The following is an 11,587-nucleotide window of genomic DNA, read 5'->3' as shown; positions in this document are numbered from 1 at the left end:
ATTTGAGATCCAAGAAGAAGAATCCAGGAAGAAGAAAGAAAAGAAAAGAAGGAGAGGCAGAAGCAATATTTGAAACGTATTTTTTGAAAAAAAAAAAAAAAACAAACATTGAAAGACAATATGTTATAGGTTCAAGCAGAGCTAGGAAAATCACACCAAGGTATATCACTGTAAAACTGTAAATCAAAGACAAAGAGAAAATCCTAAAAGCAGCCAGAGATAAAAGCCAATTACTCTCAAGGGACAGCAATAAGACTGATACCTGGCTTCTCAACCGAAATAACGAAATCCAGAAGACATTGGACTGATAACTTGAAAGTGCTGGAAGCAAATAACTTCCAACCTCAATTCCCACTGAAAATATTCTTTAAATAATAAAAAGACATTTTCAGCAGACAAACCTGAGATAATACCAGCAGGTGCATGCTAAAGCAAAACTTGAAGGGGTTCTTTAGGTAGAAGAAAACAATCCCAGGTGAAAACACTGAGATACTGTAAGGAAAGAAGAATAACAGGAAATGGAAATATGAAGGCAAATTCATTTATTATTGACTACATTAAAAAATAATGTATTTTTTAGGATTTAACATAGAAAATTAAAAGAGGAACATGACAGCTTAAAAGATGAGAGAGGAGTAAATCGAATGAAGTGTTCTGTTGTTCATAATTCTGAGAAATGATACAATTATTTATTTATACTAGATTTTAATAAGTAAGTGTCCCTGGTGGCTCAGATGGTCTGCTGCACTGCAGGAGACCCAGGTTCGATCCCTGGGTCAGGAAGATTCCCTGGAGAAGGAAATGGCAACCCACTCTAGTATTCTGGCCTGGGAAATCCCATGGATGGAGGGGCCTGGCAGGCTACAGTCCATGGGGCCACAAAGAGTCGCACATGACTTAGTGACTAAACCACCACCAATTAAGTAATTGCATTAAAAGTAAGTGAACTAAATATTTCAATTAAAACATGACAAATATTGTTGGATTCAATTTTTAAAAACTATGTATTATTTACAAGAGATAAACTTTAAATATAAAAACATTAAAAGGTGAAGAGTGGAAGTATATACCAGGAAAGTTCTGACAGCAACAAAAAGTTCAGGTAATTACATTAGTGCTGGAAAAAATAGACTTTGAAGAAGGTACTTAACTATAATGAGAGCTATTTCCTTATAATAAAGGTTAAATCCAATAGAAAACTACAATAATTCCGTATATTTTAATGCACATTATTATATAGCAATGAAATATATAAAACAAAAATGAGTAGAACTAAATAGGGAAATAGCTGAATCCACAATCATCATTGAGCCATTTCAACATTTTGATATACCCCTTATATTAAGGTTTAAAACAAGCAGACCAAACAAATCAGTGAGGATAGAGAATATTTGAATAGTACATTTAACAAACTTGACTTAACTGACATACACAACATACTGAACCTTACAGCTTCAGCATACTTGCTTTTATGTGCTCATGGAACATTCATCAAAATGAACCATATGTCGTGCCTTAGAGCAAATCTCAACAAATTTCATAAGACTGAAATTTCTGACCATATTGGAATTAAGCTGAAAACCAATAAAAAACTAGAAAATTCCCAAGTGTTTGAAAGAAGTATTATTACAACATAAAATATTCTTCTAAAGAGCCTCAGCTCAAAATTTTAAAAATGATCAAAATTTAAAACATCTATATAGAATAATAAAGAAGACATAATATATCAAAATGTTTGTGGGTACAGCTATAGCCGTAATTAGAGGAAACAGTCTTAACTGAGGAAAAGTTAAGAAGCAAGAAAGACTGAATATATTAATTGAAGATTAAAAAGAACAGCATCATCATATTTTAAAAGAAATTTAAAAGTAAAGAAATGAGAGCAGAATCAATGAAAATGGAAAATAATCTAGAAACAACCAATAAAGTCAATTTTTTAAAGGACTAATAAAAATGATGGGAATGGGTGAATTTAACTCAGATGACTATTATATCTACTACTGTGGGCAGGAACCCCTTAGAAGAAATGGAGTAGCCATCATAGTCAACTGAAGAGTCCAAAATGCAGCACTTGGATGCAGTCTCAAAAATGACGGAATGATCCCTGTTCGTTTGCAAGGCAAACCATTCAATATCACAGTAATTCAAGTCTATGCCCTGACTAGTAACACCAAAGAAGCTGAAGATGAACTGTCCTATGAAGAACTACAAGACCTTCTAGAACTAACACCCAAAAAAGATGTCCTTTTCATTATAGGGGACTGGAATGCAAATGTAGGAAGTCAAGGAATTTGGCCTTAGAGTACAGAATGAAGCAGGGCAAAGGCTAATAGAGTTCTGCCAAGAGAACACACTGGTCATAGCAAACACCCTTTTCCAACAACACAAGAGAGGACTCTACACATGGACATCACCAGATGGTCAATACCAAATCAGATTGATTATATTCTTTGCAGCCAAAGATGGAGAAGCTCTATACAGTCAGCAAAAGCAAGACGTGGAGCTGACTGTGCCTCAGATCATGAACTCATTTCCAAATTCAGACTTAAATTGAAGAAAGTAGGTAAAACCTCTAGACCACTCAGGTATGACCTAAATCAAACCCCTTACAATTATACAGTGGAAGTGAGAAATAGATTCAAGGGATTAGATCTGATAGACAGAGTGTCTGAAGAACTATGGACAGAGGTTCATGACATTGTACAGGAGGCAATGATGAAGGTCATCCTCAAGAAAAAAAAATGCAAAAAAGCAAAATGGTTGTCTGAGGCAGCCTTAAAAATAGCTGTGAAACAAAGAGAAGTGAAAGGCAAAGGAGAAAAGGAAAGATATATCCATTTTAATGCAGAGTTCCAAAGAATAGCAAGGAGAGATAGGAAAGCCTTCCTCAGTGATCAGTGCACAGAAATAGAGGAAAACAATCAAATGGGAAAGACTAGAGATTCTTTCAAGAAAATTAGAGACACCAAGGGAACTTTTCATGCAAAGATGGGCACAATAAAGGACAGAAATGTTATGAACCTAACAGAAGCAGAAGATATTAAGAGGAGGTGGCAAATACACACAGAACTGTACAAAAAAGATCTTCACGACCCAGATACTCACGATGGTGTGATCACTCACCTAGAGCCAGACATCCTGGAATGCGAAGTCAAGTGGGCTTTAGGAAGCATCACTACGAACAAAGCTAATGGAGGTGATGGAATTCCAGCTGACCTATTTCAAATCCGAAAAGATGATACTGTGAAAGTGCTGCACTCAATATGCCAGCAGATTTGGAAAACTCAGCAGGGGCCACAGGACTGGAAAAGGTCAGCTTTCATTTCAATCCCAAAGAAAGGCAATGCCAAAGAATGCTCAAACTACTGAACAATTGCATTCATCTCACATGCTAGCAAAGTAATGCTCAAAATTCTCCAAGTCAGGCTTCCACAGGACGTGAACCGCGAACTTCCAGATGTCTAAGTTGGATTTAGAAAAGGCAGAGGAACCAGAGGTCAAGTTGCGAACATCCCATGGATCATGGAAAAAGCAAGAGAGTTCCAGAAAAACATCTATTTCTGCTTTATTGACTATGCCAAAGCCTTTGACTGTGTGGATCACAATCAACTGTGGAAACTTCTTAAAGAGATGGGAATACCAGACCACCTGATCTGCCACCTGAGAAATCTGTATGCAGGTCAAGAAGGAACAGTTAGAACTAGATATGGAACAACAGACTGGTTCCAAATAGGAAAAGGAGTACATCAAGGCTGTATATTATCAGCCTGCTTATTTAACTTATATGCAGAGTACATCATGAGAAATGCCAGACTGATGAAGCACAAGCTGGAATCAAGATACCCTGGAGAAATATCAATAACTTCAGATATGCAGATGATACCACCCTTATGGCAGAAAGCAAAGAAGAAATAAAGAGCCTCTTGATGAAAGTGAAAAAGGAGAGTGAAAAAGTTGGCTTAAAACTCAACATTCAGAAAACTAAGATCATGGCATCTGGTCCCATCACCTCATGGCAAATAGTTGGGGAAACAGTGGAAATAGTGACAGACTATTTTGTGGGGCTCCAAAAATTTTGAGGGGCTTCAGACAGTGACTGCAGCCATGAAATTAAGACGCTTGCTCCTTGGAAGAAAAGTTATGACCAACCTAGACAGCATATTAAAAAGCAGAGACATTACTTTCCCATCACAGGTCCATCTAGTCAAAGCTATGGGTTTTCCAGTGGTCATGTATGGATGTGAGAGTTGGACTATAAAGAAAACTAAGTGCCGAAGAATTGATGCTTTTGAACTGTGGTGTTGGAGAAGATTCTTGAGAGTCCCTTGGACTGCAAGGAGCTCCAACCAGTTCATCCTAATGGGATGGGGAGTGAGCTGGGAGCGGGGTTCAGGATGGGGAACACATGTACACCCATGGCTGATTCATGTCAATGTATGGCAAAAACCACTACAATATTGTAAAGTAATTAGCCTCCAATTAAAATAAATTAATTAATTTTAAAAATAAAGGAAATCAGTGTTGAATATTCACTGGAACTTGGAAGGACTGATGCTGAAGCTGAAACTCTAATACTTTGGCCACCTGATGTGAAGAACTGACTCATTTGAAAAGACCCTGATGCTGGGAAAGATTGAAGGTGGGAGGAGAAGGGGACGACAGAGGATGAGATGGTTAGATGGCATCACTGACTCAATGGACATGAGTTTGAGTAAACTCTGGGAGTTGGTGATGGACAGGGAGGCCTGGTGTGCTACAGTCCATGGGGTCTCAAAGAGTCGGACACAGCTGAGCTTCTGAACTGAACTGAATAAAAATGATAAACCCTTAGAAATATGATTTTTAAAAGACAGCAAAATAAAGTACAAGTAACTAATGTCAGAATAGGAACCTGGAATGTTAGGTCCATGAATCAAGGCAAATTAGAAGTGGTCAAACAGGAGATAACAAGAGTGAACATCGACATTCTAGGAATCAGTGTACTAAGATGGACTGGAATGGGTGAATTTAACTCAGATGACTATTATATCTACTACTGTGGGCAGGAATCCCTTAGAAGAAATGGAATAGCCATCATAGTCAACAAAAGAGTCCAAAATGCAGTACTTGGATGCAATCTCAAAAACAACAGAATGATCTCTCTTTGTTTCCAAGGCAAACCATTCAACATTACAGTAATTCAAGTCTATGCCCCGACCAGTAATGCCAAAGAAGCTGAAGTTGAACAGTTCTATGAAGAACTACAAGACCTTCTAGAACTAACACCCCCAAAAATGTCCTTTTCATTATAGGGGACTGGAATGCAAATGTAGGAAGTCAAGAAACACCTGGAGTAACAGGCATATTTGGCCTTGGAGTACAGAATGAAGCAGGGCAAAGGCTAATACAGTTCTGCCAAGAGAACACACTGGTCATAGCAAACACCCTCTTCCACCAACACAAAAGAAGACTCTACACATGGACATCATCAGATGGTTGACACCGAAATCACATTGATTATATTCTTTGCAGCCAAAGATGGAGAAGCTCTATACAGTCAGCAAAAACAAGACCTGGAGCTGACTGTGGCTCAGATCATGAACTCCTTATTGCCAAATTCAGACTGAAATTGAAGAAAGTGGAGAAAACCACTAGACCACTCAGGTATGACTTAAATCAAATCCCTTATGACTATACAGTGGAAGTAAGAAATGGATTTAATGGACTAGGTCTGATAGATAGAGTGCCTAATGAACTATGGATGGAGGTGCGTGACACTATACAAGAGACAGGAATCAAGACCATCCCCAAGAAAAAGAAATGCAAAAAAGCAAAATGGCTGTCTGAGGAGGCCTTACAAATAGCTGTGAAAAGACAGGAAGCCAAAAGCAAAGGAGAAAAGGAAAGATATACCCATTTTAATGCAGAGTTCCAAACAATAGCAAGGAGAGATAAGAAAGTCTTTCTCAACGATCAATGCAAAGAAATAGAGGAAAACAATAGAATGGGAAAGACTAGAGATTCTTTCAAGAAAATTAGAGATACCAAGGTAACATTTCATGCAAAGATGAGCTCAATAAAGGACAGAAATGGTATGAACCTTATAGAAGCAGAAGATATTAAGAAGAGGTGGCAAGAATACACAGAAGAACTGTACAAAAAAGATCTTCACAACACAGATAATCACGATGGTGTGATCACTCACCTAGAGTCAGACATCCTGGAATATGAAGTCAAGTGGGCCTTAGGAAGCATCACTACGAACAAAGCTAATGGAGGTGATGGAATTCCAGCTGAGCTATTTCAAATCCTGAAAAATGACTCTGTGAAAGTGCTGCACTCAATATGCCAGCAAATATGGAAAACTCAGCAGTGGCCACAGGACTGGAAAAGGTCAGTTTTCATCCCAATCCCAAAGAAAGGCAATGCCAAAGAATGCTCAAACTACTGAACAATGCACTCATCTCACATGCTAGTAAAGTAATGCTCAAAATTCTCCAAGCCAGGCTTCAGCAGAACGTGAACCGTGAACTTCCAGATGTTCAAGCTGGTTTTAGAAAAGGCAGAGGAACCAGAGGTCAAATTGCGAACATCCAATGGATCATGGAAAAAGCAAGAGAGTTCCAGAAAAACATCTATTTCTGCTTAATTCACTATGCCAAAGCCTTTGACTGTGTGGATCACAATAAACCGTGGAAAATTCTGAAAGAGATGGGCATACCAGACCACCTGACCTGCCTCTTGAGAAACCTGTATGCAAGTCAGGAAGCAACAGTTAGAACTGGACATGGAACAACAGACTGGTTCCAAATAGGAAAAGGAGTACATCAAGGCTGTATATTGTCGCCCTGCTTATTTAACTTCTATGCAGAGCACATCATGAGAAATGCTGGGCTGGAAGAAACACAAGCTGGAATCAAGATTGCTGGGAGAAATATCAATAACCTCAGATATGCAGATGACACCAGCCTTATAGCAGAAAGCAAAGAAGAACTAAAGGGCCTCTTGATGAAAGTGAAAGAGGAGAGCGAAAAAGTTGGCTTAAAGCTCAACATTCAGAAAACTAAGATCATGGCATCCAGTCCCATCACTTCAGGGCAGATAGATGGGGAAACAGTGGAAACAGTGGTGACTTTATTTTTCTGGGCTCCAAAATCACTACAGATGGTGATTGCAGCCATGAAATTAAGAGACGCTTACTCCTTGGAAGGAAAGTTATGACCAACCTAGACAGCATATTCAAAAGGAGAGACATTACTTTGCCAACAAAGGTCCGTCTAGTCAAGGCTATAGTTTTTCCAGTAGTCATGTATGGATATGAAAGTTGGACTATAAAGAAAGCTGAGCACCGAAAAACTGATGCTTTTGAACTGTGGTGTTGGAGAAGACTCTTGAGAGTCCCTTGGACTGCAAGGAGATCCAACCAGTCCATCCTAAGGGAGATCAGTCTTGGATGTTCATTGGAAGGACTGATGTTGGAGCTGAAACTCCAATACTTTTGCCACCTGATACGAAGAGCTGACTCTTTTGAAAAGACCCTGATGCTGGGAAAGATTGAGGGCAGGAGGAGAAGAGGACAACAGAGGATGAGATGGTTGGATGGCATCATCGACTCAATGGATATGGATTTGGGTGGACTCCGGGAGTTGGAGATGGACAGAGAGGCCTGGTGTGCTGAGGTTCATGGGGTCGCAAAGAGTCGGAGACAACTGAGCGACTGAACTGAACTAAACTGAACTAATGTCAGAAGTGAAAAGGGGAGTCATTGTTACAGATTCTATAGATGTTAAAAGATAAGAGAATATTATAAACAACTAAACATGATAGATTTGAAAATTTAGATGAATTGGAATAGTTACTAGATAAAACAGCTTATTCAATTGTGTGGCCTACATGACACCCCACTCCAGTATTCTTGCCTGGAAAATCCCATGGACGGTGGAACCTGGTAGGCTACAGTCCATGCGGTCGCAAAGAGTCGGACACGACTGAGCGACTTCACTTTCACTTTCACTAGGACACAAGAAGAGATAGAAAATCTAAAACTTCCCATAGTCAATAAAGAAATTGTATCCATAACTAAAACATTTCCCACAAAGAAAACTCCTGGCCAGTATGTCTTCACTGAAAAATTCTTCTTCCCAAAGGATTCTTATATTGACCCATGTAATAAGATAGAATTATCACCAATCTTGCATAAAGGCTATTAGAGAATAAAAGAAAGGAAAACGATCCTCAATTTGTTTGTATAAAGCCAGCATAAACCTCATACAAAAACCTGATTAGGAAAGCATAAGAAAGGAAAATGTTTCTTACGAACATGTCAGACTCTTTCATGGACATATACCTCTAAGTAAATTATTAACTGATCAAATCCAGAAATACAGAATGATATATCACCGCCAAGTTGGATTTATTCAAGGAAAGTAAGGTTGGCTTAAAAAAAAAAAAAAAGAAAAGAAACCAATGCAATTTCCTCCACTAATAGAAAAGAGGACAAAAATCATATGATCATTTCAAGAAATGCTGAAGAAACAACTGATGAAACAAACTATTTATAATTTTAAAAAGCTCTTAGAAAACCAGGAATAGATGGAAATTTCCTTGATGTGATAAAAGGCATATGCAAGAAACACTGAAAACATCATGCTGCTGCTGCTGCTGCTGAGTCGCTTCAGTCGTGTCTGACTGTGCGACCCCATAGACGGCAGCCCACCAGGCTACCCCACCCCTGGGATTCTCCAGGCAAGAACACTGGAGTGGGTTGCCATTTCCTTCTCCAATGCATGAAAGTGAAGAGTGAGGGTGAAGGCGCTCAGTCGTGTCGGACTCTTAGCAACCCCATGGATGCAGCCCACCAGGCTCCTCCGTCATACTTGATCAATATTTTTAAAGTTTTTGCCTGAGATTATAGATGAGACAAGGATATCCATCATCTCTATTTCTCTTCAACATTATCCTGGAGGTCTACTTAGTGCAGCAAGGGCAGGAAATGAAATAAAAAGTATAAAGATTGGAAAGGAAGAAATAAATCTGTCATTATTCATGGAGAACATGATTACGTATGTAGAAAATCCACAAGAATCTACAGATAAACCATAGAAATGAATAATTGAATTTAGCAAGGTCACTTGATGCAAGGTCAACATTTTCATATACCACTAAGGATTTTTAAATAAATCAAAGTTTTAAAAGTGACATTTATAAAACCATAGATATTAAGTGTCTAAGGATAAATTTAACAATAGGTGAATAAAACTTCTATGATGAAATCTATTAATATTATTGAAATTAAAGACCTAAGTAAATGGAGAGATACCATGTTTACAGAGCTAAAGACTCAGTATTATAAAGGTGTCGATTTCCCCAGAGTTGACCTATAGATTCACTGAAATCTCCGTTAAATCTCAGTAGGTTTTTTCGTGGAAGTTGATAAGCTAGATCTACGTATAGGAATACAAAGGGTGAAAAACAGTCAATACAATCTTGCAGAAGAAAAACAAAGTGGAAAGACTTACACTATCAGACGTTAAAACTTAATTTAAAGCTACAGCCATTAAGAAAATATAACACAGGCACACAGGTATACAAATAGGACAATGGGACAGAATAAAGCCAAGAAACAGATTTACACATGTGCACTGGGATTGATTTTTTCTGAAGTTGACATTACAGAGCAGTGAGATAGAGCCTTTTCAGTAAATGGTGCAGTAGCAATCAGATACCTATACGGGAAAAAATCGATCTTACTTTTTACCTCACATCATGTGAAAAGTAAAATAAAGCTTCCAGAAGACAACACTGGAGAATGTCTTTGTGCCTTTGAGTAAGTGAGTGAGTGAACATTGCTCAGTCGTGTCCGACTCTTTGTGACCCCATGGACTACACAGTCCATGGAATTCTCCAGGCAGAATACTGGAGTGGGTAGCCTTTCCCTTCTCCAAGGGATTTTCCCAACCCAGGGACTGAACCCAGGTCTCCCACATTGCAGGCAGATTCTTTACCAGCTGAACCACAAGGGAAGCCCTTGTGCTTTGGGGAAGGCAAATTTTGTTAAACAGGACATAATGGCACTAATATTAAGGAAAATATTGAAAATCAGACTATACTAAAGTCAGGTACTTCTTTGAATGAAAAGACACTGGTAAAACTGTGGAAAGTCAAGTTACAGAGGGGAAGAAGATATTTTCTGACATATTACTGGCAAAGGACTTCTACCTAGCACATGGGAAGAATTCAAAAAAATCAGCTAAAGAAGACAATACAGGAATGGGCAGAAGACTTGAATAGGCATGTCACAGAAGGGGCCATCTGATTGGTCTACAAACACACGAAAGCCTGTTCACCTTTAGTCATCTTGGAAATACAAATTAAAACCATGAGATAACCATTACAAGAATTTAAAGGACTGACATTACCAAGGGTTCATAAGAATAAGGATCTGCTGGAATTCACAGGAAGAGCGTAAATTAGAAAATTCACTTTGGAAAACTGTATGGTGTTATCTACTAAAACTGAAATATTCATATCTTATGACCCAGAAATTCCACTTCTAGACATATGCCCAACAGTCATGAATGCATTTGGACCAAGTGATATGTAAAAGAATGTTCACTGCGTCACTATTTATCAGTTCAGTTCACTTGCTCAGTTGTGTCCAGCTCTTTGTGATCCCATGGACTGCATCACACCAGGCTCCCTTGTCCACCACCAACTCCTGTAGCTTGCTCAAACTCATGTCCATCGAGTCGAGGATGCCATCCAACCATCTCATCCTCTGTTGTCCCCTTCTCCTCCTGCCTTCAATCTATTTATAATAGCTCCAAATTGGAAGCAATGCAAATGACCTTCAATAGTAAAATGGAGAAATAAATTGCAGTAGAGCCATTAAGTGGAATGTTACACAGCAATGAAAATGATTGAACTACAGCTCCACGCAACATGAATGAATCTCAGAGATACCGAGTGAAAGAAGCCTGACATAGGAATATATTCTGTAAGATTTTCTTCATATAAATGGCAAAAATAGGCGAACTAATCTATGGTGACAGCAGTCAAGTAAAGTGTTACCATGGTGAAGGGAAGACTGGCTGGGACAGGACGCGGAGGAGGGCTTCTGGACTGATAACGTACTATATCTTGATCCTGAGTTGTTAGTAATACATCTCACTTTCTGAAAACTCATCAGACTTTAGACTTGTGTGCTTTTTTTCCGTAGGTATGTCAGACTTAAATAAAAAATTCATTCCTAAAATATTATACCAAGACACCAAACAGGGGCAGAGTCCCAAGAGTTTGATGGTCCACTCTGCTGGTGAATGTAAACAGGCACTCTCCTACACGGCAGGTGTGTACAGCTCCTATGGAGGATGATCTGACAATGTATCTAGTTTACGTTTGCACATATATTTTTAAAAAATAGGCTTTAATTTTCAGAGCAGATTTAGGTTTACAGCAATATGTAGCAGAAAGTACAAAGGGTTCCTACATACCCCGCCCCTCACACTCCCCCACCATCAGCAGTCCTCGTTAGTGTGGGACATTGGTCAATGAATCCAGCATCACCATCAACCGAAGTCCATAGCTTACCTGAGAGTCCACTCTTGTC

Source organism: Capra hircus, chromosome 7 (assembly GCF_001704415.2).
Source record: "Capra hircus breed San Clemente chromosome 7, ASM170441v1, whole genome shotgun sequence".
NCBI lineage: Eukaryota > Metazoa > Chordata > Mammalia > Artiodactyla > Bovidae > Capra > Capra hircus.
The sequence above is the reverse complement of the archived record's forward strand: the minus strand, read 5'-3'. Positions refer to the sequence as shown.